The following is a 24,344-nucleotide window of genomic DNA, read 5'->3' on the forward strand; positions in this document are numbered from 1 at the left end:
TGGCCAAACCTAGTCCATTCTCAGGTGTTGGGATAGATTCTCTTCATCCTTTGGGATTATTTTATCTGCATATGAAAGCCAAGGTAGTGGACAGCTGGACTTTCAGCTTCATAAATTGAGATATTCCTTCTAAAACCAATGGATAAGAGTTAGGGTTGGCAGGAGCTGTGGGTTTCATGTAGTATTTTCCTCCTTTTTGAGGAGGATTTTGTAGAGGGAAATCTCTGTTGAAGTTAAATCAAGGCAGATTTATGTATCTGTTACTGGTACATAAAATAATAAATGGAATAAAGTTTGGAGATGTATTCAATAGATTCATAGTAAGAAATCTTCTGAAGAGACCTTATAGTATTTTCTGACCTTTAAAGTAAACTGGAATTTATTCAAATGCCATAGGCACAAATTAGATGCTTTTCGCCTTAAAATTCAAGGAGTAACTATTGATAGAATTAATAAAGAATAATTTTTCAGAAAAAGTGAACATATGGCTTGTTATTACTGATTTCAAGCCACAATCAGAACATTATCTAAATAACTGCAGAATACCAGCAGTATGTTCTCAAGCATCTTGTACATTAGAGCATGACTCCTCAGATACTTTGAGACTATGAATGTTCTGTTGTCGATCTTTTTCAGCAGTGTTATCACTCTTCTGATTCTTAATCCCATTAAAAATCTTTATTTTCAGGATTTTTTAAAGGTACTGTAAAAAGTTTTAAGTGAACCTGAGGTAACATTACAAACTTTTAGCTTGGAAATGTTTTTCAAAAACTGAAACATTAATTAGAATCAGTCTATGTACCCACAAGTATTTTTCCCTTTTTGTTGTTTCTTGTGGTGTTGGCTCTCCTGATGCTTAATTACTCTGATTCTTTTCCAGTGTAATTTTCCAGTCCTTTACTCATGTTTCTTCAAATCTTCCTGAGCTGAGTAAATAGATGCAGTGGGATGAACTGAGAAAACGAAAGACTTGCAGAATTTTTCCCACTCTCAGGGGAAAAATATTGCAGCTTTTCTCTCCTAAGTCTTTTGCTGATCCTAGTGACCAGACAACTCCCAGCCAGCTCTGGCTAAAGACATTTTAAAATGTTTTTAGAGAAAGGCAGAATAGTTTATCCTGGGCTGCTTCTCCCACCAGGTTGTATTGTACACCTGGAGGAGGAGCTGGAACCAAGTCCACTGGGCAGGAGACTTGGAGCACTGGAAATTTAAATGTCTTGCTCATCTAATTTGGATGTGAACCATTTTATTCCTCTCTGTTTTATTGATGTATCTATTTAAATGCTTTAAGAACTGGGGCTCTCTCCCAGCAGGGGTTTGCAGAGTGCATTGCAGGAGGGATCCTGACCTTGTCTGGGGCCTTCTGTTTCCTGAGAATGAAGTAATAATAGAATAGGCTCATTATTTAGAATCATGGTAGAAAAGGACCTCAAAGCCCATCTTTTTCCACTTGGCCTGGGCAGGGACACCTTCCACTATCCCAGGTTGTCCAAGCCCCGTCCAACTTGGCCTTGGACAATTCCAGGGCTGGGGCAGCCACAGCTGCTCTGGGCACCCTGTGCCAGGGCCTCAGCAATTTCACAGGGAAGAATTTGTCCCTAATATTGAACCAAACCTCCTCACTTTCAGTTTGAAGCTATTCCCCATTATCCTGTCACTCCAGACCCTTGAAAATTGTTTCTCTCCATCTCTCCTGTTGGTTCCTTCAGGTACTGGAAGGCCACAATGAGGTCACCCCAAATATTCTCCTGTCCACGTGAACAATCCCAGCTCTCCCAGCAGAGCTGCTCCATCCCTCTGCCCAGCCTGGTGCCTTCTCTGGGCTCTCTCCAGCAGATCCACATCCTCCCTGTGCTGGGCCCAGGGCTGGGGCAGCTCTGCAGCTGGGCTCTCACCTGAGCAGGGCAGAGGGGCAGAATCCCTCCCTCCCCCACTGGTCATGAAGCAGAAATGTAAAAGCCTGTATCCAACAGAGGCAGTGGCTGTGAGGAGTTGCTATTGCCCCAAGTTAACATGCACAGAAAGGGAGCTAAATGCAACTCCCTTTGCTTGGCCTGGGTGCTCAGTGGAAAGAGGAGAAACTAGCTCTTTGGGAACAAGAAAAAAGAGATTGCCTTTATTGAAAGAAAAGCCAAAAAGAGATGCACACCCTGCCCCCCCCAACCAAAACAAACAAACAAAAAAGCCAAAGCTAAATAACCCTCAGTTCCACACTGTGGATCACAGCATCATAGCTCTTTGTTGAGACCCATTCTGCAGAGATTTCTGGCTCCTTACTGCATTTTGAAGCTCTCTTGCTATTTAAATTATCCTTAGGAGACAGCCTTGTGTCTTACTTGGCTGCCTTTGCTTTTTTTTTTTTCCCATTTCTTTTTTTTTTCTTGATGAGTCATTCTACCAGCCTCTACCCTCTCATCAGATAGACCAGACAATGAAGTCACTGGGGTTGCCTGAGAGCAAAATTGGCCCCATTATCCACAACCACTGTGCCTTGTCACTGATAATATACTGCTCAAGGGCTGGCCCTCAAAGTAGGATGGAAAATCACCAGGGACAAGAAACCTTTTACCCAAACAAAAATATTTGTTGAAGTTCTTTTGGTGTGTTTTAAATTTGGTGAAATGCTTCCAGCTGAAAACAGGAAATCACACACAAATAAAACTGGTGTTATATTTTGTCAATGTAAGAGGGAGAGCAAATTATCTGATAGTGTCCCTTTTGTGCACCAGCTTCAGCTTTCTGAAATTAGCAGTGGCAGGAGAATTTTATTAGTGTTCTAATATAAACCAGAAGGCTTTATAACAGGAGGAGAGGAAAGAAGGATGCTTGACAAAAAACGATTCTTCAGTAGCTCAATAAAGAAGCAAAGTTAAACTGTCATTTCTAGAGGAAGATGGGTGCAAAAATACCTACCCCAGGAAACTTTATTCTAGAAACAAAACACACTGAATATGAGAAGGGAAACAAAGCAAAGATGAGGGAAGTGACTTTTTCAAAGGAGTATGGCAGGTCAATAGCTGCCTGGAACCAAGACTTGGCACTTGGTGAACCAAGACTTGGTATTTGGGCTTTCTGATTATCTTTCTGTTCTTTGTGCTGAGGCACAGAACCCTGCAAAGCATAAGGAGACTCAGTGCTGATGGCTTGTGGTCTGCTCAGTGGAAACAACAAAGTGCAGCTGGTCTTTTGGGATCTCCAGTAATCTGATGAGGAATTCCATAACTACCAATATTAAACCTTTTACAAGTTTACCTGCTTGCATCAATAAAGGACAGAAGAAAAGCTGAACAGGAAAGAAACTAAGTCTTGCAAAGCCTTCATAGAGACCTCTCTTCCTTCCTTTTGGTATTTTTAACAAGAGGAAAACCTTCTTATTTCTTGGCTAGTCCATTCCTAGAGTTGTGCCCATCAGTGGGATTTGGAGGGACTCAAATGGCTGAGTTTTATTATCTGCCAAAGCCCATAATTATTTTGATTCAAAACTGGTGCCCTGCCATTAATTATATTTTTGTATCACTCTGTTCTGAAGACAGCTGAGCCCCCTCTCTTTTGTGCCCTCTATAAATTTGGTATAAAAGGATGTTTTCTCTTCCAGCTGCATCTCCAGCCCAGGAACCCCGAGTGCATTGCTAAAGGTGACTGAGATCTGCTGGGAAAAAGGAGAATCAGAGCTCGAGGTGCTGCTCAGGCTGCTCTTTACGTCATGTCTGCAGAGCCCACAGCCAGCCTGAGCAGTGCTGAGCCAGTGACACTTCCATCCTCCCTGGGAAGGGAGAACCTTCTGTTTGCGAACTCGCCCCAGGAGCACAGTCCAGAAGGTGACTACTTTCATCTGTCTGTTAAAATCATCTTGCACTATTTTTCCAGCCTGATTCTATCTTACCAACTGTCTGGCTTGACTATTTTGCTGTGATTCTTGCTTGCAGCTTGTCACACTGATGGAAGATTGGCTCTGTGTGTGTGTGTGTGTGTGTGTGTGTGTGTGGTTTTCTTTTTTTTCCCTTTTTTTTTTTTTTTTCTTTTTTCTTTTTCTCTCTCTTTTTTTTTTTTTTTCCCTCCTCTCATTTCCCAGTGTGGCATTTAGGATGGAGGCTGAAAATATTGAACAAACTGCTGATGTCCCCAGGATTCAAATGTGTGAAAGAGACTCGTAAATGAGTCTAGCACACTCAGAAACATTCTTAACATCTGTTCAAGCAGGAGTCCCAACTCCCTTTCTCTGAAAGCACAATTTGTCCTCCCTGTTATTTAAAATTTCAGATTTTTTCGATTTAAATAATATCAAAGTAGAGCTAAGGAAAATAAACTCCCTGGTTATGGATACAGCAGTTACAATGGGAGGTGTGGTGGGGATGGAGCAAAATTAGAGAGAATTAGAGAGTTTTAACTGCAGAGTCCTCATTTTCTCTTATATTTAAGTTTTCTCTCTACACAGCAGTATGGAAAGTAGTAGCAAGCCCTGTGGGTTATGTCCTCTGGACTGGTAGACATGGGTTTAGTGACTATTCTTACAGAGCAGGAAAATAGCAAGTTTTTTTCTCTGAAAATTTACTATTTAATAGAATGACAGCCACCCTAAAACTTGATTAAAATAATTTTAGGCTTTTTAAAATTTTATTTTCATATATACTCCTGTTGAGACAAAAAATTACCTCTATCTCACTCAAATTTTACCTCTATCTCACTCAAATTTTCTTTCAATAAAGGCAATCTCTTTTTTCTTGTTCCCAAAATCCATTTCAGGATTCTGTCCCCAAAATGCAGTTGCAAAACACTCAACACTTCTGCAATTTAGTGAGAGAAAGGCTATAAATAGCCAGCCAGACAGAGGCACAGCAGGGAGAGCCCAGGGGTCCGAGCTTCCAGCCTCTTTCTGCAACCACAGTAAAGAACTGCAGACACAAACATGACAACAGAAAAGAAAAAAGCAACGGGTAACTCTGAAAATAAGTAAAATAAATGGCTGCATTTAGTAAAGCTGCTGAGTGGGCTCTGCAGTTTGCTGGGCTCTGAGGATGCTGCAGTATCCTCTGCTCGGGATGAAGTCACTGCATTCCAGCGCTGCCGGGCTCTGAGCACGCAGCCCCTGCAGAGGGAGGATCCTGCTGCAGGATCACTGTGTCCTGGGGAGCAGGTCCCAGCTGTTTTCCTGATGTCCAGGGCTAAATCCCACTGCTGGCTGGGACTGCAGCAGGCTGTGAGCTGGGAACAGGGGTTTGAGCACAGCTTTAATGCAGTTGGATGAGAAATCTGTGCGATATTGTGAGTATTCCAAGGAATGGAACAACCTTAAACACAATTAATCCATTAACATTCCCTGTTTAAGTGATATTTATTGCTACAAATGTCTTGTGATGGTAACAAGAGTGAGTCTATTGCAGTTATTCCACCATTTAAAATCTATACCAGTGCTTTTATTTCTTTTTGATAGAGAAATTATGTAACTCATGAGTCTTGTTGCTGATGTGGTACAGAAATATGAAATACTTTTCCTCTGGAAGGTTAATGTGCTGCAAGCCTTCCCATCATTAGGAACAAAAATATACCAGCAGGTGGGATAGATCCAGAACAGAGAGTTCTGTGAAATTCTACTTAAAACAGGCAATAAAACCAGCAATGGCATTTCAGCTTAGAGGCCTCCTGCAGCAGTGATCTATAGTACCAAGGAGAAATTCCATGGAATATACCTGCTATTTCAAGAACAATGACATTTTTGCAACTGTGATAACAATTTTCCAAGTACACATTGCTCCTAAAAGCCTGACAAGTGTTTTTTCCTGAGAAAAAGGTCACTTTCAAAATCTCTCTAACACCACCACAAGGACAGTTAAACCTGATTATACTTGCAAGTGTAATCACTTTTAGGGAAGCTTGGAATTTATCAAATCCACATAGAAGTCCAGAAAGTTTTGAGTTGGGTGCATGAATTGTGCCTTTATGGTTTTGTCTCTTGTCTTCATTTCGGACTCAGTAGGATTTAATTCTGTTCAAAGCCAGTTTTGCAGTTGGACAGAGTGTTACCATGAGCTTGAACCTCCAGGTTCAAACATCTGGTGCCTGGTTTTATTCCTGTGGTTTTCCTCTCATCCCTTCCCTTTCCTGTAACAAACAAAAATTTACTCCCTTCAAAGTATTCTGGTTGTGGGTGCTGCTTCTAACAAGCTTAGTATCCATCTCCCTAAAGTCTGTTGTTACAAGCAAGAGAGAGGAAGAGCTGGAAAATGAACTTAGCATGCATTCTACTCTAAAACTTTCTTAAAAAAAAAACAAACAAACAAACAAAAAAACATTGTATAATGAGAGGTTTACTTTTCTTTGTTTTTTAGTGCAGTACATCTTTCGGGTTTGATTTTTAATTCATATCTCACACTTGCAGGTCTGTCACGGTACAGTGCAAGTGGGAAAAGTTAAGTGTTTTGGTGTAAGACAGGTTTGAAAATAACCTCAGTATTTCACAGTAAAGGGAAATCAATAAGGCCAGCGGGAAAGAGAAGAATAGGTGTATTAATAAACCAATACTCTGCGTACAGAGGGGTCAGGAGCTAAATGTAGCTGTACCTGCAGCCTAAAGAATCATTCCAGGCACCAGAGCCAGGACGTGGTGGGAAGCTCAGAAGTGTGGCCTACTTGTAGCTAGACACAAAAAATGTGGGTTGCTGGGTTCTTTTTTTGGCTGAGGAGGGGTGTTTCCCCATTAGGATACAAAAATAGTAATTCCAGAAAATAAACTCAACTCCCAGACAAACTTGCAGCTAAATTGCATTCTGCAAGGTAAGTAGATTCTGTGAGAGCAGCAAAATGCATTTAAACTGGTGAGTAGCTCTGATCTTGAATATGCCTGATCTGGGAGGGTAAAGAACGTTCAGGACTTGCTTTTCAATATTTTTCAATAACTCACTTAGGCATCATTAATCTAGTATATATTTAGTTGGCTTTGTGACATGGCTCAAATGATAGAGCCTTTTATTAGAAAGGCAAACCCGCACCCAGATACCTCCTTTAAAAAGCTCCCACCTTTTAAGTGCACTAGATTTGCTGCTATTGATAGTGCCATTCCCCACCTCGTTTCTGTGCATTTGCTCCTGGATTTATAATACATTTCATTCTTGGTCTTTGATGCTTTGGCAAAGTGAGCACTGAGGAGGGCAGAATTTGGGTATCCATAATGAAAAGACAGTGCAAAAGCTCTGTATAATTTAAGACTAACCAGATAGCTTTCACCAAAAAATTTAGAATCAGTGACAAGTGAAAAAAAAAAAAGTCCAAATAAAAAGAAGGAATGGCTGGTTTTACACAAGACCAATTCTTGCCTTGACTCAGGATCACTTGCCCCTCTGGTAGCTTCACATTGGGAACGGATGTAGTTAGACTCGTTTAGAAAGAGTTTTGAAAGACTATTTATAACCTTATAATTTGGGACTAAACTGAATTTGCTGAGACTCCTCTAAGATGATTCTACCTATAAGAAAGCACTGGCACGATTAGAGTCTACAGGCTTTGATCAGTAATGTTTTGCCATAATACTCTTTCCCAGAAATATTCTTAGCTACTAATTCCTGAGGCTTATTATAGTTCCTATTAGTTACTACTGTTTACCACATCTCTTTGATGTATTTCTGCCTCTTTTTGGCTGCTGTTCTTGTACTGTCTCGTTACAACAGGTGCTGGTGTATTATCATACCAAATAAGTGTAGTTTCTGAAATGCAATTAAGCTGCAGCGACAGCAGAGGTAATTCCTGCCCATGACCTGAATTTCATGGCTTGCAGTGCCACTGACTTAGCATATGACCTTGGATGAATTTCCTCATTAGGAAAATGGGGCTGATTATTTACCCCCAGGGCACAGTACTACGGTGTTACAAATAGCAAAAGCTGGGGAAGTACAAATTTCCTTGGAACTCTCCCAGATTCTGTCCATTGACCATATGCTAAAAGACATTATGACAGAGAGTCTGTCCTACCTACTCCGTAGGGACAGCAGAGTATTTCCTGTGCTAGTGGGAGGATGCTTAAAGGCCAGATTTGTTACTCTGTGGTGCTGTGATGTATCAGAGGAATCTGCAGCATCTTGCAGGGTGAGTTTGCAGTGCAGTGGTGGCAGTGCAGCCCATGCAGCCAGGTAAAGGATGGAGCTTCAGCTATAAATCCAGTCTGCTCTGTGCATTACTTAGGCTACTTCATTGTTTCAACCCTCCTGAGAACAGAACAGCAGAAAATATATTAGTATGTTTTATTTCCTTGTTTTTGTCTGCATTAGCTGCCCTGATAAAAGCGCTGGCTCTTCTTACAGACCTCACCTTTTCTCTTTGTCATCTATAGTGCTGAATTCAGAGGCAAAGAGGGGATGTGTTTTACTCCACCACAGGGTTAATTTATCTGAGGAAAAGAATTCATTGCTCATGGGATCTTTCTTGTGCACCTAACTGTATGTTAAATATCAAAATTACGTCAATAGCAACCTTAGTTTCTGCTTTGGGGATGTCAGCAGAGAGGTGAAAATCTAATGTGGGCATAATCTGAAATAGAGCAAGTGAAAAAAAAAATCTGTCTTGGACAATTTTTGCAGTAATTCCCTTATTTTATAAAATGTTATGGAAATAATGGATATAGGAGCAGATCAACCTAAATGAAATATTTTCTCTAAAATGGGAAAATATTTAAATCCAGGAATGCCAGCAGTGCCTGGTGGGAATTTGAAAGCTCTCAATTTGTGCTTCTAGAATTCTCTGTGGCTGGATTGCCACACACCTGGAAACCCAGAAACCTCCACCCCAGGCTGCCCTCCCTTCTCTTCCTGGAAAGGCCCAGCCATGGAGTTATAATATGGACAGGGAGCTCAGCTGAGACAGGAGGGTAAAGTTACAAAGCTTCAAACCCTGCCCCTTCCAGTACCAAGTATTTGTTTGTCCTTACTCCCTCCTTTAAACATGAAAATAGTATTGAAACTATACCATAATAACTGTTTTGTATTCCTTTGATTTCTGACTAGGTCAAACTCAAGGCAGATTTTAGAGGGGTCAGAAAGTGTTAATACAAGTAAAGAGAAAGAACGACAATGTAGGATTGTACTTTTTGGAAACTGATTTTTTTACTGTGTCCAAACCAGGCAGTCCATGTGAGAAAGAAAGAGAGAAAGAGAGAGAGAGAGAGAGAGAGAGAAAGAGAGAGAGAGAGAAAGAGAGAAAGAAAGAAAGAAAGAAAGAAAGAAAGAAAGAAGAAAGAAAGAAAGAAAGAGAAAAGAAAGAAAGAAAGAAGAAAGAAAGAAAGAAAGAAAGAAAGAAAGAAAAAGAAAGAAAGAAAGAAAGAAAGAAAGAAAGAAAGAAAGAAAGAAAGAAAGAAAGAAAGAAAGAAAGAAAGAAAGAAAGAAAGAAAGAAAGAAAGAAAGAAAGAAAGAAAGAAAGAAAGAAAGAAAGAAAGAAAGAAAGAAAGAAAGAAAGAAAGAAAGAAAAAGAAAGAATGTGCTTCAGTAAATATTCCCCAGTAACTTGTTCATCAGCTTGTTTCCATTGTCTAATGCTGGGTCCAGCCCAGCCCCAGTATTCTCTTGGCTGTTATCGAGTCCAAATTTTACTCCAATTCAATACAAATTCCTTTTAACTAAACTGTCAGACCATTTTCCTGAGCAAACACAAATCAAATATCTTATCTGAGCTAAGTCTGTGCTCTTGACTTCCACACAAGCCTGAGACATGAGAGGATGTTTGCTGCTACTGAAGGCACCTGACAGCCCCTATTAGTGTCACCTAATGAAATGCATTTGTGCTTCATGTCAGGGTTTTTTTTTTTTCTTCCAAAAACAAACTTATTATTTTCTGCTGAGCCATCAGCGTGCCTTTTTTAAACAAAAGCTCATCTGCCTTTATGATTTTGATTTGCAAGATGCCCATAAAACTTGAAGCAAATATTTGTTCTGCATTACACAAAACAGGAATTTAATTACTTGTTTTATATCTTCTTGATATCTTTCCTTAATATCTCCAAAAATAAAACATGATGGCAGCAATGAAACATACCTTCCCAAATGTCTGCATTCATTACTGGTACCAATAATCAAGGCCCTGATTCAGCAGAGTTCTTGAGTGTCTGCCCTAATTTTAAGCACAACTATTCATATGAGGTCAGTTAATCATTTTTCTTATCTATGTTTTAGAGTCTTTCATTGCTGCCAGTGCTACTGATCCAGCCAGGCTGTTCCCAGCTACAAACAGTGTGGCTTTCTTGGGGAGCAGGTCTTGAAGTTTTCTTAAGTCAGGAGTTACTAAATTATGCAATGTTTAACCAATTCTTCTTCATGAGGCAAACGCTGCTCCCATGGAAGTCTGCAACAACATTTCCTGCTTTCAGTTATAACAGAAATAGGCTCCAGTGGAACAGATTATGAGAATTTTATTCATTTCACTAGGGATGTTGACTACTTAGACACACAAGAGGGTAGAATACTTTTTCTTTCATCAATAAGCTAAACACTTCTCTGGAAAAATAAATGGTTGTTATGCTGTAAATGTTACCACTGGGCATCACATCCCCCTGGTGTAAATCCATAGCCCCTTCACATCAGTGAGGAAATGCAGGCTGCTGAACCAGAAGAGATGCTGAATGGCAGCGGGGTGGGGAGAGACGGGGAAGGATGTCTCTGGTTTAGCCACTTTTAGAATGCAATGGAGAGATAATGTCAGAACAAGCTGTACTTTTTAGGAGCAATCATTCATTCACTACTGTCAGGATTGCTATAACCTATAGCAAATGCATCTATTCAGTGTTCTCGTGCGACCCAAGAGTGGGGAAGGGAACTTCAAACCAAACTGTCAGGTTTGTGCTTCGCGAGTTTGACAGCAAACCCACTCACCAAGTCTGATGGTAGTGTAAATATATACTGGGAAATAGAGCCGTCACTGACAGACTCACCAAACCCAGACTCTCCTTTTGGAGCAGATCTCCTCCAAGATAAATGGTGTATAATACAGCCAAGGGAGCCAGTTTGCACAAGGATCTTTTTAAAATGCAAGGTGCAGCCATCACCTGCCCATGTGTCTGTCGTGAGCTTGCTGAGTTTGGTTTGCATGGTTTGATGGAAGGAATGACCCAGATGCAGGTGAATTTTTTCACACACATGAACAACGTACTTATATCCCTCCCCTCTAAGTTTCAAGAAGGCTTTTATCATCATTAGTGCCCATGAGTGGCATTGCTGTGCATAGCAGAGGGGGAAGAGAATTGCTGTCACTGCAGGATCACCACTGGGTTGCAGTTGGTGGCTGCAGCAGCAGATTTGAGTGAAAGCAGGGAGGGCTGGAGGATGCTCTGCCTTACACTTGAAGTGGTACCAGGGAGCTCCTGGAGAATATTTTCTCTACACACAGCAGGAGATTTTTCCTGCCTCAACAACTACCTCAGAAAGGGAGAAGAGTCACCAAGCAAGTCCATTATCCTGTCCACCCTTACTTGGCAGGATCAAAGTGGATCACTAACTATTAACTATCTTTAAACGAAATTTCTGGCAAGGCCCATATAAGGCTGTTTCTGTGAGATGAAGGAAGCCTGAATTAATCCCTGCCAAACATCAGGACACAGCTATAGTTCTGCTGCTGGCCAAGATGGGATTGAGTCTGCACACACTGCCTGGAGATCAGTGCTGTGATGTGTGCTGGGCACTAAGTGTGCTTTGCTGGGTTTCCCTAAAACACTGCCTTGCTGACACTCCCAACAGCAGTGGAATGTGGGGAAGGGCCCCAAAAAACTGAAAGCTGCTGGAGGAGCCAGAGCTCCTGACTGACATTCCTCCATTCATCTTAGGAAACAGTGCAGGGTAGGAAGCACTTGTACATCCTTATGGTATTTTTACGTGGATATCATTGCCTCTTAGATTTGATTTTCAGCAATGAAGTGCAATTTGTATAATGTGTGGAAAGGTCTGATACCTCTGTGCTCGAAGGAAACTGCAGCTGGAAGCATGACCGTGTTCCATTTCAGGCTAATTGAGTAAGAAAAATGCAAAGATCAAAGGAGGGGAGTGAGACGTGTTCCCTGATTCCTGCAGGGGAAGGACAGTGTCACCTGCACGGTGGCTCTTTAGGCAGATTCGTGGTTGTGTGGGTGCAGCTAAGCCTGGCTTTTCCAGCCACAGGACCTCTGCTGTCCCCCCATCCCCTCCCTGCTCCACAAGGGTGCTAAGACAAAAAAACCAAATGCCATTGCCCGGAGCACTCCGTGCTGCAGTCCCAAGGCAGTGGCAGTGTGGAAGTCCCAAGGCAGTGGCAGCTCCCAGGCCTGGAGCGTGTGGAAGCTGTGGGAGCTCCATGGGCCTGGCCCGGCTCGGTCAGCGCCATTGAGCCCAGCAAAGCCGCTGACACGGAGCCGCCGTTCGCTGCCCATTCTGTGCACAGCGCCGGACCCTCCTGTGAAATGTGCCCCTGCCACCCGAGCTCGGCCTGCATAGCAACTGTGAGAGCAGGGAGGCCGAAATCCCAGCGCTGGGGGCACCCAGCCCTGCCAGGGTGCCACAATCCGTGGCTGGAGTCGCCGAGGGGATTGGAACGTTCACATGGGGCTTTGGGACGCCCCTGGGGCTGCGGAGAGAGAGGTGGGCGAGCCACAAACACAGGTCTGGGCTCCTGAGGGAAGAAATAAAGTGTGATTGATTCCATTTAAAAAATCCAGGGGCTAAAATAGCCGTCTTGAAAATGTCAATATCTCTTTAAATGTGGGTGGCATGTAAATCACAACCACATATGCAAAGAGCGACAAAGATTTAAAGAGTGCTGGGGCGAAATGAGTTTACAGGCTTGCGTAAGGGACTGAGCAACACCCGGGAAGGAATTATTTTAACCACCAGGATGGTAACAGTCCTTAGATCCCGACTCCAGGGTGCAATTTTTAATTTTTTTTTTTTTTTTCAAGACCATCTATTTTTATAAAAATAATTTTAAAATAAGTTTGACATTTTGCGCGAGGAGCTGTTGAGAAATTCCTTATATAACATTAGCTCAGCGAAACATTAAAAGCTTTGCTGGGCTAAATTTGAGTGCGACTGTTTGTTCCACTTACTGGGGTCCCTCCTCTGTCCCCTCCCCCTGCTCCTTTTTCCATATTGAAAAATAAAATATAGGTACGGCAAACTGTTACAAACCTAAATTCTGCAGCCGTAAATACTGCAGCAAATAATCTTTTACACCCTCCCTTCCCTTCCTCCTCTCTAAAATGTATTTGAAACACAATTACTGTGTTTAATGATTCAATTTGTGAAGACTTTGTCACTAGGACAATGAAAGTGGCTCAAGTGTGATAAAGCAAACATACCAATAAACCTTGTTTTTATTGATTTGTAGGACGCTCAATTGTCTGGGAGAAACAGAGAGAGCTGACATCACCCCCTGGTCCCCCTGGAATGCAGTGATAAGTGTCAGCCTATTTTTCTTACAGGCAATTTCTCTGGCTATGTGATGTCTGGCTGCAAATTTAAAGTAAATGACATTCCACAATCTGTTAGGGATGGGGGGGTGAAGTCTGCATTATTTGTTTTAGAATTTAAAATAATTTTGTGTCTGAAAATTTCACCAGTGTCTAGACAAGATATATTGCTTGCCTGCTGAAAATATTAAAATTTTGTAATGTACAGCCGACAAAGCCACTTTCTTAGCAAACATACAGATTCAATTTAAGATTTTTAGACTCCTTTTTACAGCATATTATATTATTATTACCACTGGGGGAGCCAGATTAAATCTAATTCAGGTAGTCAAACACGGTACCACTCTGTGCAAGGCCAAATTGTCACAGCATTTTCTTTAAAAGTCTCTTAAGCATCTCAATGTTTTGCATTTTGTTGTATTTCAGCACTAATGCAGCAGCACATTTGAAGGGGACAGTGCATGCACACACAGGGTGATCACATGAGCAATGTGAGCAGTGTCCTTAATTTTACACATTCCTTTACTTTCCATAGTCTATTTGAAAATGCTAGGCAGGGAATTTTAGGAATATGAATACCCACCACTGCACAGAAAGACCTTGGGTAAAGGAATCACTTGATCTATGGTCTCTGTCTCTGTATTATCAATGAGACATTTTGCAATTTTAGAGGAGTTGAGTTTTGTACTTACAGTAAAATTGAAATTGATCACAAAATACTAAATTTCTTCCATGAAAATTAATAAATATTTTTAATTATTCTTCCTTTACTCAAATGCAAGGTTATCTTAAATCAAAAACTGCCTGGGCAGTTTTTAAGGCAAAAAAATATTTGCAACAACTTGTTTTCTCATTTAATCTATTTAGCATATGCTCCCCAAAGTGTACAGCTTGTGTGGAGATAAGAGTGTGCATGTGGAGTTAGCTCCCTTCAGCTGGTGGATGGGCAAGAGGCAATAAAGAAATATTTTTGTCCTAGTGGGAGAATTGAAGATCTGCTGTGGATTTTCAGTTTCTGAGGAATGGAAAACATGTCTGACTGAATTTCAGTCATATTCTGTTACATATGTAGGTTTTTGTCTAGCAATCTCAAAGCATATATAATACATTACAGCATATTCATCGGCATGGATAGACAATATTATTATTTTTCTTGGGCTTAAACTGGATCCAGATTTGTTATTTACTTAACTTGAAATATGCTATTTATTTGGACATATTTAAGTACATCAACAGAAGCTTGATGAAATGTTTTTGCTATTCAAGCTCATTAAAAAGGAAAAAAATCCTGTAAGAAAAGCTTGTTTAAAAAACAAATTAATTCCATAATTGTTCCTTTATCAAAAAATATACTTCCTAAAGTCAGTAAAAAAGGCTTTCAGATAGCATCATTCACCACAAAGATGCTGGGTAAGAGCAAAATAAACGAGGCCATGAACACTGAATACAGAAGCTGGGTTTGTTCTCTGTCTGTATTTGTTTGAATGTTTTGGTCACAGGGATCAGGCTCTCTATAGCCCCAAAAGGCTTCTCTCTTTCCCCAGGAAACAAAATGAGTTTGTCACGTTCCAGCCAGCAGGCTGACATACAATTAAAGGTAAAACTGTAACAAAGAGAGGCACAGCTCAGTCACCAGGGACTGTGGAGCTGATTGTTGTGTGAGAAAGTACCAGAATTTTGGTAGCCTTTAACAAATCTCCCCTTTCAGTTCTTTAATGCTCACGTTTTTACTGTAGTGAACAAATCTTACAGCTTTCTTCAAGCTTCTTAGTAACTCCCCCCTGTTCCTTATTAAGAGTTTTGTGTTTCCAGCATTTCCAAATGCCAGTTCTCAAAAATCATGAGCTAGGCCTGGGAAAAAGAAATTATGAGTTTGGCTTAAACCAATGTACTTTGAATTCCTTTTATTTGCCTTCTCTCTTTGGAGCTGTTAAGGATACTGGCACTTCATCTTTTCAGGCTTCTTTCCACAGCTTTGAGAAGTGGAAATATAACTTTTTAAAATGAAAGATGAGATCGCTTTGCAATGCATGAATCTGGCAGCTGGGGCTTTAAAAAAGCAAACCCATGAACTATCGTGAGACTTGCAGTTCAGAGTAGGCTTTGAGTTGCTTTGGATATTAATGCTGATTCCACATTTTGAATATGTCAAACTCTGACTTTCTGAAAAGATGGTGATTAGAAAATATTTTGCACATCACACTATCATCTGATCCATTAGCTGTCCCAAGACAGTCCACACTGTTCCAACACTGTCTCTCTGACCCTTTCCCATTACTCAAATTCTACAAACTCCCCCTCTTTCTAGCAGAAAGTTTTCCCTCACCTGTTAAGTGGTAGCCCAGTCTTCCAATCCTTCCCACCAGAGGACAGATAAGTCCTTTTCCCTTTGCAGCAGCCCTTTACATATTTGGAGGAATATTGTTTTATCTGTCAGTCTTGTTCTGTCTGAACTAAGCCCTCAGATCAAAGGTGTTGTATTGTGCTGCAGTTTAAAACCAGTTTACACATATTTCCCACTGGAGTGTTTTTAGTTCCACTGCTTGCAGTGCTGCCTTTGTCAGAATTGAGCCCCAGTTATCCTGGATCCCTCATGGAAAGGCCCTGGCAGGGCTGTTCTTGCTTTACTGCCTTTTGCATTCTTCTTTTCAAACTGTATGCCGCCTTTGGTTTTGTTTTACATTGAGTGTATTTGAACAGACAAAATACCTTTGAAAAGATAACACTGACAAAATTAGAGGGGCTTGCATGAGCTGGGTAAACACTGGAAGGAATACTTGTATCAGCAAAAAAAAAATAGATAAGCTTTGAACTTAGGAGATTCTCATGCTGAGATACATCAGTGAGTAAACAAGAGGTTGGTGCTTTAAAAGAAAGTGAAAATAATTGGGGATGTCTGTGAGAACAGTCTTGAATTGCGGCACATTTCCCTACAGAGGTAATTTTTTTTACCAAAAACATGCAGGAAGATATTCAGGTGCTTTCTAGACTGCTTTCATGCTGCTGGAACAGGGACTGCTGTGGGTAGAAAAGGAGGCAGAGAACCAGTGATAACCATTCCTTTTTGCAGAATTCAAGAGCTAATCCTCATTTCCTCACACAGTTGTGGGAATAAAATACCTGACAGTGTAACTGGTGACTAATTAGAAGATGGGACTACCAAGGGACTTGAGCCATTTGAAATGTGACAAGCAGGAAATGGGTTGGCAGTGCTGGGACAGCTCAGGCAGCCCTGGGTGGGCTGAGGTTAATGAAGCTGTTGTCCTGACAGATGTCATTTCACTGGAAGTTGTTGATCTCACCTTTGGAAAGATGCTCCAGCTACCCTTTGGCACACAGCAAGGCCTTCAATTAGGGAGTGCTCAAAAGCTCATCCAACCTCTGCAGCTTGTGGCCTCGCTTAATTACTTTTTATTGTAAACTCATGGTCAACATTTAATGAGGAAATTAATTACCAAACGGATGATAAAGAACTCCACATAGGGAGTATTTTTTTTTTAATTTTGTCCAGAGAACAAGCACTGTGGTTCTGTAATTCTTCTAACAGAGTGCTGCCAACAGAGGGAGAAAATCTGAGTAATTTAAAAATCAGACCTGACTTCAGGATCTTTGAGGACTTTGTGCAAAACTAGAAGACTAAACTCATAGGATGCTGCAAAATGCTTTGCAGCAGTTTTTCAGCTTTGCAGTTTTCCCCTTGCTCTTACACAGCCTGGCTGGATTCATCTCACCTACTGGAAGATGTCCACAATGCAGCACCCCTGTATGAAACAGTCTCTCTACTTCTTTTGTACTCAGTGAAGAGAAAGAAACACTTCAAAGGTCATACCTGGACTTGCAGCTGACTACTAAAAGAGGTTGGATGTATCACACTGCAAGTGTGATTGCCCATGGACTATAAAGGAAATTCAGCTATCGAATTTTGATGGATATACCTGAAATTAGGGACTGTTTAACCCTCCTCAGGTGCCTGTGCATGCAGGACCTTTCTCACTGAGCATTGCTCATTTGAGTGGGTGATACTCAGAGGTGCAGTGGCAGACCTGGGTTTGGCACCTTCAGAGCTGCCTGGTGTGAATTTCAGGGGTATTTTCCCTCATAAGATCTGAGTGTTGAGCTTATCCCTAGAGGGAAGAATAGCAGAGTTGTTCTGCAGAGCCTGGCAGGGCTGCCCTGTCTGACTCCTGGTTTACGTGCTGGTGCTGTAAATACATAATGTCCAAAACTTCTTCTGGCTACAGATCAGCTTTGGTGCATTGCAGGAACAAGAGCTTCTTCCCCATCCTGTCTTCAGGCTTCTCTGAAGAAGCAAATTTGTAGCTTATAGTCATACTTGTAAAACTGAAGCCCAGTTAAAATCTGCAACCAACTTTTATAGCTTGGTATTAAGAGGACTACATTTTGTAATATAATTAAGGTCTTTTAAAATTATCTTCTTTATATTTACTGTAGATCTTAAAACTGGTGATGATTAATTTATTTTTTCTAATGTAACTGATTGCATAATGTTGGAAGCTACAGAGGCTCTCATTTACAACTGTGTGTGTTAGGAAGGATCTGGAATCTCAGGGCTGTTCCCTCCCATTTGCTGGCTGCAAGACAGACTGACAAAAGCAGCTTTCTTGCCAAAGTTCTACTGAGAATCTGCACCTCCCATTCCCAGTGAACCTGGAGTGGCCTTTGGCTTCCATGCTGGAACACACCCTGTGAGTCAAGTCAACGGCTGGAAAAAAGCCTCTCAGGTTCCTTCTTTCCCAGTGCACAAGTCTCATATCAGGTCACAGAAAGGGTGGGAAGGTGGAAGGGAAGGGTCAGCAGACCTGGGAGCTCTGGAGAGCCACCAGCAGGAGTGGCAGTTCCAGCCTGGTGGCACTGACAGCAGCCTCAGAGGCAGCATCCATCCGCAGCCTCTCCCTGGTGCTCCGACTCCCAGCGTGGGATTTGTTGGATCAGCTGCACCATGGCAGAGGCCCTGGCATGGGGCTGGAGTGAGGGATGTGTATTTGTCACCACCAGCTGCCCCCAGAGCCAGCTGTGTGACTTTCCCTCTGCACTGTGAGTCTGAACGTGTCCAGGGTCGCCTTCAGGGCTGTGGTTTCCTCTGAGGTAGCTGAGTTTGTTGCTTTGCCTGCTGTACATTTATTCCCTCCTTGCTGAGTGTCTACAGGTTCCTGAGGGGCTGCTTTCTTCCTGGCTGGATTTTCTAGGTAGAGAGGACCCTAAAAGATACTCACAAAATGCAACTGTTTTGCTTGTAGCATTTAAATCTATAGCAGATTATCAAGTGAAGGCTGTACTGAATAATTTTAGATCTTACTTGTCTGAATTTCACTGATGTGCTTTTCAGGTTTCCAGTATATCTGCCTGATGTCCTTTGACCTTTCTAGAAAATCAGAAATAGAACTGCACAGGCAGTCCCTACTCAGCAAACAGTGTGTTTATAAAGCTGCAGTGTAGATGGATGTGTCTTAGTTAAAACATCAGTCTTCCTATAGGACTAATTGGCCTGATGCCAGTCCTTGAAGAATGAAGCTGTTCCAATGTGTAATCAAGTAGCTCCTGTGGGCCCTCAACTGCTGCCTTAATGCAGCCCTACCTGCCACCGTGCCGAGATGGCTTTCATTCCCAGCCAAGCAGAACAATCCCCCGTTGGAGAAGAGCAGCTTTGGAGTATAAATGTATTTGAGCTTTCTCCAGCCTTTGGGGAAGGGAATCTGCACACTCTAAACAAATGGAGGTTCTTGTATCAATTGTTTGTGCCTTAATTATTGCAAAGGATAATTAAGGAATCCCACAGGCACTTGGGCTGTAAAGCATTGAAGGACTTTGTCGTTCACTCTGTGCTGGAAGGGCTCAAGATTTGTGATGACAAGGCACTCTTCTCTGATCTCTTAGAGGATTTAACCTAGGCTGTATGAAGCCCATGATAACTAGGGGTCACATGCCAGGCACTTCTGGAGGCTGTGCACGTCCATATTTCATTGCAGACACAATTAAAAGACACTGGTGCATAATCCAAGTTAGTTGACCCCAACCTCTGCTGGCTCTGGGCAGCAAAGCTGTGCAAGGAAATGCACTGAGATCATCACCTGCCCCCTGGTCCTTGGCTTTAGGGCAACCTTCTGCTATTATTAATTATCTCGTAAGGTTACAAGGACTATGGGAAGGGGTAGCTGGCAATATTTTTCAGATTTTCTGTGGCTGCACTATCCAAAAAGCAAGTTGTTAACTATTAACTTTCCACCCCTTGCTCTTGGGCCCGAAGATTTTTACCCACATGCACAAACAGCATAAGAACAGGGACTAAAGGAGTTGACTGAAGTCCAACTGTGCCCTGTGGCAAGATCAGCTTTACTCACATCACTATTGATAGATCTTTGCCCAACCTTGCTGAAGTATTTCCATTGTCTTCTACAAATTTTCCTATTCCACACTCCGAGACATTAACAGAAATAATGGAACTAGACCCAGAACAGCTCTTCAGGATATCCACTCACAACTTGCTTCCAATTTGACAATGATTTCCTATTAAATATTCTGTTGCATAGTTTTTCAGCCTCTTGCATCCACTACTGAGTTATTTGAAGATCAAATTTCTGAGCTTGCCTATAAGAATGTCTCATGAGTCAGAGTCAAAAGACTTGCTTAAAACAAGCCATGACAACTGTTGTTTCTCCTCTATCCCTGAGCCTGTAATCCTGTCATGGAAAGAATAAAGCTTGATTTGACATCATCTGTTCCCAGTAGCTGTATGTTTGTGCTTGCTGATTTTCTTGTTATCTTCTGTGGCTTTACAAGTGGTTTCATTCTTTTGTTTAGGTACCTGTGCAGAAGCTGAAATTTTATTTTGCCAGACAGTAATTTCCCAGTTCTTCATCTCCTGCTTTCTGGTGGGTGCTGTGCTGGTCTTGTGCCAGGACTCTGGCCCTTCCCTGTCCCTTAGGAATCCTCAAAAACAACTGCTAACAACTCCTGAGATTGTTTCCAAAGTACCTGAGGGTAAATGGTATCCAAGCCAACTGAGTGGAAAAGCCTGTAAAAAAATAGAATAAAATAAGACTTCCTAATCCAAACTTGTCCTCCATTGTCACATCTGTGACAGTGTTGGCTCCTGGGCTGTCTGCCTAACTCCAAGACAGGTTGAGGTGGGTGTCACTGTGCTGGCTGTCTCTCTGTGCCTCTAACATAGAGTTTTACTATTATTTCTCTTAAGGTTACACCTACAAACACAAGGATGCCCTTATTTTAAAGATTATGAATACGTAAAGAGATAATAGTTGCTCTGAAGAGTGTGGTTCCATAAAGAAAAGAGAGGAAAAATAATGCAACATACATGCAGGAGTGGAAAACTGCATGGACAGGGAGAAATGGACAAGATAGATGTAGCCTTTGGTTTATGTGATTTTATTTCAATTTTTTTAAGTGCAATTTTTACTACCTGCAGTTGCTCAAATGAGTTGAATACCTGACTGTTACATTTGACAGGGAAAAAGAAGTGTATTTTGTCAGCTAAGGCAAAGCTCCTACACATACAAGTCTGTGACAAATATGCCCAATGTGTTTGTTAAGATGTATTTCCAAGTCCCACCTGGCTATCAGTCACCCAGCATGTCGTGTATAAATTTGTGATTTCACTAAGAGACACAAAATCTGATCAGAATGAAACCATTTGTTCACCAAGCTTTGCTACATTTTTGGGGGCGTGTGGTGTAAAATTAACCTGTTCTAGCTTGGGAATATCTATCTTTACCAACATAGTTGCTTCCATAAGCAAATTTATAGTAGAAATTCACTCAAGTGTTCCCAAATCCTTTGGTTATTCTCTCATTAACTCCACTGGGTGCTGGGATAAGCCCCCAAAGGCTCAGGCAACAATTTGAGGTGAGGTAAAAGCTCTGCTCTGTGAGCTTGCATGTATTTGCCCATTCCTCTGAGCACAGCTGCAGTAGTGTTTAATGCTGCATGTCAGAATGTACTTCCAAACTGCCTTAGAGTTCAGTAAAAATCCATTAAGCACTAAGTTTTCCTCTTTCTTGAAAGCGAAATCAGTTTAGCCTAGATACGTACTGAAAGGTGAACGGTCTCTTAATGTGTGCATGGGCACCCAGGCTCAGTGGGTGAGAAGCAGCTCCAACTTTCTGTTGCTGTGGCTTGTAAGGCTATGCAGAACTGGGAGGGAAAATATGTGCTCTGAACCTAGGCCAAAGCTGACTTAAAGACTTTAAACTCTGAGTTGCTCTGAAATAAAACAATTGGGACATTAGTCATATGGAGACAGGCTGCTCGTTCCAGTGTGTCACAAGATGGACTGGGCCAAGTGGTGCACATGACACAAACACCTCCACAGTTTCTGCCTCGGGCTTTTAGAAGATTAGGGCATTGAACAATGAAAGAAAGGTAAACAAGGATGAGATTTGGGCAGAGAAATTCTTTCTTAGTGTAGGAGAAAGGAAGATGCCCAATGGATTATTCTCAAAGCCATTCCCTTGTTTTCTGTACCTGTGTTTCCCCCAGAAGGTTCTTTTCTGGAACCTTCCTCAGGCAGTTGAGTTCATGAGGGAAACATCATGCCCAGAAGAAGCCATGTGGTGGGACTGAGCAGTGGATTTGCAGAGCTGTGTGAGCAAGGACAAAACCTCGCCTGGGTTTCTGAGGTGTGAAGGACAGCCAGACAACAAAAGCATGGAAAAAGCTGGAGATGGGAGGTTTTGGACAGCTGCTCACCTTCCCTCTAAGTTCCCTATGCAGCCATGTGTTTCAGATGTTCATGGGCCAGGCTGATCCTTGTGACTCCAGCTTGTCTCTGAGCCAGGAAGACCTTTTTGGGTTGAGCCTCCAAAGAGCTCTTCAAAGCCGCGAGTATCATGAGCCCAGGGCTGAAAGCACTGACTGGGCAGTGACCTTTGCTGTTCTGGCCATGTGAGTGTGGCACACATGTGGAATCACACACATAAAAGGGACTGAATAAAAATTTAATCAACATTTTTATTCTGTTCTCCAACTTGTGCTCATTGTTTTATATCTGAGTATGCTGAAGCCTGGAGTGATTGAGGGGGCTTGCTGTCATCGCAACTCAGCCTGCTCTTCATGCTGAGCACTTTGTGTTTCTCTGCCTGGAAAATTTCAAATAAAATGTCAGTCTGTGCATCTCATTAATCTGCTAACTACTAAGTTAAAGGTCTAAGTGTGTTTAAAAATGTAACATAGGTTTTAAGTTCAAGGATACTGTTAAGGTTAGAATCCTTTCCTCTGCTCCATCCATCCATCCTGTCTGCCAGTCATCTCAGTCTTGTGCAGTTTGAATCCAAATGAGCCTGATGCAGAAGGGCCAGGATGGTACACTGGGTTAGCTTCAAAGCAGAAAGGAAAGTAGTTGAAGCAAAATCAATACTTTTGAAAGACAAAAGAGTTACAAAGCCTTTTTCCTTGAATACATCTGTCTGTGTGTCACGTGAAACCACCACCACCTTTGATGTTCATTTGGCAGCATTTGCAGCTGAGTCTTCAGCCTGTGTCAGTCTAAGAGACACTGAACTCCATCTTCTCCTCAAGGAGAGGGTCATTGAGTCAAACCAGGGAGAGGCTGGTGTGGCTTTGAAAAGCCATCCTAGGCTGTGCTGTGGATGGGCACGGGGTCCCTTGGGAAGCTGTTTTAGCTTGCACAGACGCCTTCTCCACACAATGTGTGTCATTTCAGTTCCTCAAGCACTAAAAGACCCATGTATTTTCTTTTTGATAATGTTGTGTTTATAGATCCATGTGTGTGTGTTTGTGTTCGCTCCATGTTATTATTTACAGCTAACTCTATCCCCTACTATTTCCTTCTCCCTCTTTTGTTACATTGGATGCCATATTTCCATGCCATATGCCACTTAAGCTGCACCTTTATGTGTACAAAATGTGTACCTAATTTGCATGCACAGTTACTACCATTGTAGACACAGGCATGGAGTGAGTAGACATATTTGCATGCAGTTATCTGATTTGCTTGTCCAATTGTGGTGATTTGCATATGCAGATTGTGTGCACAGTTGTACATTTACATTTTTTAAAAACTGGCCTCAATGGTTTATTAAAATAGCTTTAAGCTTCCTCTTATAAAATATTGAAGATCCTAGAACCCCTCTGGCTTTGCAGTGTTATATTCCCTCAGTAAATGATCTCCACATTTTTATATTCTCTCTTGTCCAGTACTCAAGAGAGATTTAGTCTGCAGATTTATACATCCATTATTTCAAGGTATATTTGATCTTCTCCATATGCCTCTGTTAATCCACCTTAGCTGTAAGTAAAGAAAAAAAAAAATACCCTTGCTTAACTTTCAGAGGATATTCCACCTCTCTGAGCCTGTGTTCTCCATTTAAACCCAGATTTCTTCAATGTATTAATTTTGATGGAACTAAAAAGATTCTTTTCCTAATAGGGAATTCATTAGTTGCTATGGGTAAATCCAAGACTGTAATGTGTGCTCTGGCACCACTTTAGTGTGAAGGGACCAAATGTGTCTTTGAAAGCATCTAAAAGTTTTTTGTGAGAATTTTTTGAGTAAGAGGAAAGTTGCCAGTTTGGTTCCTGAGCCTTAAGTTCTTTCAGATGTGAAATTTACTTTACCATGACTTCTCAATCAATAATTCCAACACCATGGGGCTTAACTTCTCCCACCTGTATGACCAGTAAAATTCTGATAACTTCACTAACTGCAGCATAGCTCAAGCTTGGAATAAACAGTCCCTTAGTGCTTGGTGCTGCACATACTTCCAGTGTCTGTGCACCCCATACTGAGGAAGAATTCAGCTGGGCAATCTGCACTTCTGTCAGGCCACATTGGAGCTTCCTATAGTGCCTGGGCTTTAGACAATTCATTTTCAGACCAGTGCAATTCTCTCAGGGTTTAAAAAATGCTCTACAGAGTCTTACATCTCATACTTACACGTTA

At 41.7% G+C, this 24,344-nt stretch overlaps 1 protein-coding gene across 6 annotated transcripts in view; it reads left to right on the plus strand.

The window, feature by feature from the left end:
- Positions 1 to 24,344, plus strand: part of PMEPA1 (prostate transmembrane protein, androgen induced 1) — a 273,819-nt gene that overhangs the window by 130,419 nt on the left and 119,056 nt on the right. The window contains exons 4-5 of one of the 6 annotated variants that reach the window (XR_008433884.1): positions 3,596 to 3,818; positions 13,327 to 13,665. The exons of 1 other annotated variant lie outside the window; for it this stretch is intronic. The gene's annotated coding sequence lies outside the window, so the exon portion shown is untranslated. Of the gene's footprint in view, positions 1 to 3,595; positions 3,819 to 4,743; positions 4,959 to 8,721; positions 9,086 to 9,107; positions 9,176 to 13,326; positions 13,666 to 24,344 lie in introns of those variants that run through there. 4 more of the 6 variants (XR_008433883.1, XR_008433882.1, XR_008433881.1 and 1 more) reach the window with 4 other exon arrangements.

The sequence above is a fragment of the Vidua chalybeata genome, chromosome 17 (assembly GCF_026979565.1).
Source record: "Vidua chalybeata isolate OUT-0048 chromosome 17, bVidCha1 merged haplotype, whole genome shotgun sequence".
Taxonomy (NCBI): domain Eukaryota; kingdom Metazoa; phylum Chordata; class Aves; order Passeriformes; family Viduidae; genus Vidua; species Vidua chalybeata.